Below are 6,265 nucleotides of genomic sequence, written 5' to 3' on the forward strand. Positions count from 1 at the left end.
TAAAAAGAAATTCAGGAAACTGAGACTAGGAAGATTATGGGTGTGTCGCAAGTTGGCTCTTGAACCTCTTGAAGAAGAATCAATCAGAGTTGTATCTGAACCTACTCCAGAATTAAAATCCATCTTGAAACCCGGATCTACTTTTAAACCCCACGGCTCAAAACACGATCATTCTAAAAAACATCATCAGAAATCAAGTCACGATGCTGGTTCAAGGGAAGCTAAAGTACACTTTGTACCAACGACTAAAATTGCTAGATATTCAAGTGAATCTAGTGTACTGCAAGAATATGATATTCAACTTCCTTCATTACGTTCAAAGTTTAATAGATTCAAACGACAAATGCTGAGGTTCATTGGATATAGAAGGCATACTTGAACATTTCTACGCAAACCACCATAACTAAAAGTGTATAGTAAATCAATGTTTGGACACTAGACTGTTTGGTAATTCAATTTCATTGTAAAACTGGAATCACGCTGTCAACAACCTCGTTTAGAATATGCTGTACTGCAGTGTGTATATATGATTTATACTGTCAATTTGCATTTGTCATGTAAGCATTCAGTCATGTTTGTCCAATAAACACCTTGCATTGTCACCACCATTTCAGTGTAATAGTATGCTTGAATTGATCATATTGCACCAATCAGCTACTGTGCACTGAATGTATCAGATGATGTCATGAAATGGTGGATAATATTCATAATTGAAGTATTGGCAGTCAGTGATTGAATGATACGATCGAATACCGCTGATCACTTTGTTGGTGACCAGTATCACATGTGGTCAATACCAATATGTTGCACAACAGTCATTTAAACAGGTTGGAGCATGCCACATTGTAGCAATGCAATCAACTTGGTACAACACATGTCAACATACATGTAGTGTAGTGTATTGTAGTATACACTAGTAGTGATGATTCAACCAACGACATGCGTGGTTGTAATATTATACGTAAAACCACATGCTCATGATTGTGGTTGTGATTATGGTGACATACAGCGTTACAATGATGGGTCGGCAACAATGTGATGGAACTGGATGTGCAATATCAAAACCATGTCCAGAATACGTGATATAACAACAACTTGCAGTCGTATCCATGTAGATGGACCACTAAATAACAGTGTTGATGGTGATTGGCATACATGATTGCATTACTGATATATGCCATGATAGTTGTTGAACTAGATCGCGATCGTATCTGTGATTCAGAATACAACACATGTGTGTAGAGTTGTATTGACAATATTGACAGTCAAACACAATACATGAATGTGGATTCAAACTTGGTGACCATACAATGTATGATTACTAAGAGTGCACAAAGTGTAGATTCAACACTATAGTATGATTGTGTGTCATATGATGGTTGTTGTATATTGAACATGCAATGCAGTCAATGTGTAGTAATCATTGTATGCTGCAATGAATAACACAGTCACTGCATAATGAATACTGGAGCAAACCATTTGACATGAATATGGCTGTAAAACAAAGCGTTTGCGGTTACACAACACTCTTGAAGGGTGTGCTTTTCAATATACCTGATCAAAGGGTCGTAAAAGCATAATTCAATCGACATGATCATCAAATTGATCAATATGATATTGTGGATAGGGAGCAGCATACTATTGTTTGATAGTAAACCGCTACAAGCAATCAAGTAACCCTGTATAATTGGTTAACCTAAAAGGGTTAGGGTTGGTTTGCTATACAAAAAATACAAATACAATCGATTGAGTTCAGTTTTATAATCGACATCAGTCTCAACACTCTACTTTTGTACTATTGTTTAAACCTATTGACCAATCTGATGAAATTGGTTGATATTCTATTTGTACTGACCACGGCAGCAACCGCCAATGCAATACTGATCCCGACTGATAATGATGGCTCACTCCAAGCATCAAGCACTTCGAGTCAAGTGTCTGGTCCAACCAGTGAACCTAATCCAGCCACTTTTGATGAATATCAGCAAGAAGCAATGGATGAATTTGATTTAAGCATTTTCAGTCAAGATCAACAACAACCAATTGATCAATCCAGTTCAGGTACTTCCAGACAAGACCAACAACGACCAATGGTACAAAGCGCGTCCTCCAATACTGTTTCAAATCAAGTGATTAGATTAAGTGAAAGATATCAGAGAACCCTTGGTAATCTAAAGAAAAGGCTTGTAGCATTTAAAGAAATACGAGAGAAAAAACTCAAAAAATATTGCGATTATGAAGCTCTTAGACTCGAACAATGGTCAGCATTAACAAGAGGAGAAGAAATATCAGGATCAAGGCACGATCCAAACACTGAAAAGCAGCTAAAAAAAGAGTATGCAACGGCAAGAAGAAAAGTGTGGGATTTAAGAAAACAATTGAAAAGGTTTATGAAAAGGCGTGGTTTAGAATTTCAAGATTCAGATTGGTGATGTGTCGATGAATTCAATTTTGATTTTGAATAAATTTAAGCTTTCTGATATGTTGGTATTTGTCGAGTATTGTGAATGGATCAACAACCATATCATTGATTGCATACTGTGTTGGGTATTACATCAACAGCTATTGGATTGTTGATTGATACATTGACACGGCTTGTTCCATATACATTAATGACCGGATAACAACCAGTGCTATTTGTAACTACCAATCGCACTTGCAATCACTTGTCAGTTGTATGGTTGCATGATACCACCAACTGACCATGTCGTTTATTGTACAACAAACGGAGCAATACACTTGTTCAAAGTTGGATGTAGATTGTGCCATCAACCGGTTCGATATTGGTCAATTAGAATGCAATCATTGATTCGTTGGTTTAATGATCGACTCGACTCACATTCAATTGTAATGGCCACAAATATGCATTGCTGATTGACACACATATATCGACATGTATCAGACTCAGACATGGTGTATATCAGTTGCATATACCAATCACTGATGCAATTGATGATGATCGATTAGCCAATCAATTGGGTATCAACACCAATGTCAGTCCATTATCACATGGATACTCGCAGTTGTGACCTGTATTCAGTCAGCAATATTGGTTCATGTAGTGTATTGTATAGTCAACCATGCACATGCATGTCATTGTCAATTGATGGTCGTTTGTAAACAACTTGTGGACAACTTGCAAATATTACAATCATGGTGATTGCTTGAATGTCGATACCAAGCCATGCGTTTGATGGTCATTTACTGTTCAGTTTACTGTTCAACAATGCAAATGGTCGTTGTCTACCAATCAGTCGAGTCGTAGACATAAACTGCACATTGTGCGTATCGCTTTGTTCATGACCAAACTGTAACAATGTGCACTTTGCATTGAGTTTGAACTGCAATCTGCGACTTGTACGCATTATGATGTATTGTTTCAATATTCATGTTGCATCCATCAACATCAACGTGCATTGTCGATCTGATGTTTGGTGTTGATGTTGTGTTGATATTCCAACAACACTGAATATCGCAAATCAGGTCAGCATTGACTCGTGTGATAATAATCCATGGACAGTCGGTTTTACCAAACTGTTGTACAAACATATTGACATTCGATCAATCGGAACGACAATCAATCACTCCAATGTGTTGTTGGATATACAAACTATAACCCACATGGTGACTGATGTTGTAACACATGTTGTAACACATGTCGTAACACAACATTGAATCAATCAAACTGCAATTACACACTCCATCATATGTCGCATGTATTGGCATGTCAAGTGTGGTGATATCGGATCAAAACAGTCGATTGGCATAATAATCCATCAACATTCGAGTCGTTTGGTCAACCAAATAGTTGTATCATGCGGTAATATCAATATACTGCGATGTAGCATGTCATTCATCAGACATTGTTGAAACCATTACAAAACCTGTTTGGACCAAATCAAACTGTGACGAATACCGCATACTCGGATCATCATCAACTAAACCAGGAATACACACCTTGACAATATTGGCGATTGATGATTGAACCTGATTCATGGCTAATTCGTCGAGTGTTTGCAATGTGTTGTTAATAAAACCAGTCATATATCATTTGGTGTTGTTAACTTGTGGTTTGGTGATGGTTTGATTGCAAGTGATTCCTGGACACAACACATTGCAAACCAAGCAACTTGACTACTTGAACGACTCAAACGACTCGATACTAACCGGAATTCAATACAATTGTTGAATAGCCCGTGTAATATCAGATCTAGTCAAGCCAACAGACACGACAGCCGATACAACTATATACAGCAAAAATGCGTTGGATTCATTTGTGATTGTATACTCATCAATCTTGAATGACAGTGTTTGTGCAGTTTTGGATATAGGTTGTATGGATATTGCAACAAACATGTAGTATTATAGTATGACTGACATATACTACTATTGGATCAAACAACATAACAGTCCGATATAATGTCAAATATATATGTGCATAGAATGGTCACCAAACCTGATCGGTTGTGTATTAATTATAAACAACTACCAATTAGCAACAAGTGACATTTGTATACATTGACAGAATCACTACAGACAACACCAACAATTACAAGATCATGTGCAATATATCAAGAATTGTGACATGGTTTCAATAAACCAACAACAACTGAACAAATGACATTACAATGATTATTCACAAAACAAGGCAATCAAACGACAACGACAGTGTTAGTGACGATTATGTTGGACAATATTCATGATTCAAATATCGACAGTCAAACATTGGTTAACCAACAGTTGTGCGATTATACAACTGACCCGTGTATTGACAAGTGATCAACATCGATCCGGTTATAGTTGAAACGGTGTATCACAGGACTCGAAAGTTGTCAGTATTGTTGTGGTGTAATATTAGCAACTACACACAACTTGACATGAATGACAATGTTGATGTCGAGACTGTCAATGTATTACAATGTATTGGTCAACAGTGACTGCAATCAATGACAATATTGCAGTCGATCCAATCCATGTGTTGATTGGAACAATCATTATCCACTTGTCAGATTCAGCATATAAATGAATGTTTTGTGGCACATTTACCAATCCAACAATCAAACTCAATCTCAATATTGAATATTATAATGTAATCAATTGAGTTGAATTGACACTCGATTGAACAATACAAATAAACACATGACAAATGTTTAAACAATATTCAAAGTGTGAATTTGAATACATGACAAATTAATACAATTTAACAGTTTTAATTTCACACAAAAATGCTTAATTTAAACTATTGTGTGAATTTGTTTCACATTATTCACATGACATTAAATTTTGGATTTAAAGTCCAATTTTTTCTTTTCTTTTCTTTTTTTCATTTCATTCCATTCTTATTCTATTCCATTCAATTCTTTCATTTCTCTCCAGTAAACTCCAATGGAAAACAAAGCATTCTACATTAAATATCTGGACTACCAGCCAGTGAAAATCGAAACCCACTTCAATGGAGAACTAGAAAGAAGAAGACCACTGACTGACATTGGTGGCCTGGTTGTTGCTTTCCAAGCACTTCCAAACTCTCCTCTTGCTTCTACCTTTGTTGACGAGCTCACTCTCCACTTGCCTGATGGACCTGCTATTCCTGGGAATACTCTCTTGATTGATATTCAGCAACCTACTGGTTCCTACGACCATCCACTGATTATTCGCTCTCTAAGAGATACTATCACTATGGACGAGCATATGGTTTGTTCTCTTCCTGAACCGGTGTATGACAATCCTGTGTCAAGACCCAACACCTCTGGCAGAATTTGGAAGAAGCCGACACATGTTTTCCTGTGGTCTGATTTTAAGCAAAGCGTTGTTGATTGGATTGGTGCTAATCATCATCAGCATTCTCAAAGAGTACAAAGACCTGTGTTTGTTTCTGGAATTATCATCACCGAAGAAGTTCAAAGTCTTCAACCCTTCATCAAGCTCAATTTGCTCAATATCTCTGCCAAGTGTTTCATTCCTCCTTCTGAATTCAAGGCACGACGTCAAATCACAAGCTGCGTAGGGGAACCAGATCATTTAATGACTAGAGATGGAGAGATTGTCGCCATTGTTGAAGAAAAGGGCAATTGGGCTTTGTCTACTGGTGATATCGTCAACTCATACGACACAGAAAGGACACGTGCGTCTGCTCTTGACCAACTCTACCACTATATGCGATTGAACCACAGACAATATGGGATTCTGTCGTCATACGAAAACACCTGGTTTGTTCATCGAAATCAAGAATGTGCCGTTTGTGAAGAACCTCAAGTTCATGAAA

The sequence above is a fragment of the Batrachochytrium dendrobatidis genome, assembly GCF_000203795.2.
Source record: "Batrachochytrium dendrobatidis JAM81 unplaced genomic scaffold BATDEscaffold_24, whole genome shotgun sequence".
NCBI classification, from domain to species: domain Eukaryota; kingdom Fungi; phylum Chytridiomycota; class Chytridiomycetes; order Rhizophydiales; genus Batrachochytrium; species Batrachochytrium dendrobatidis.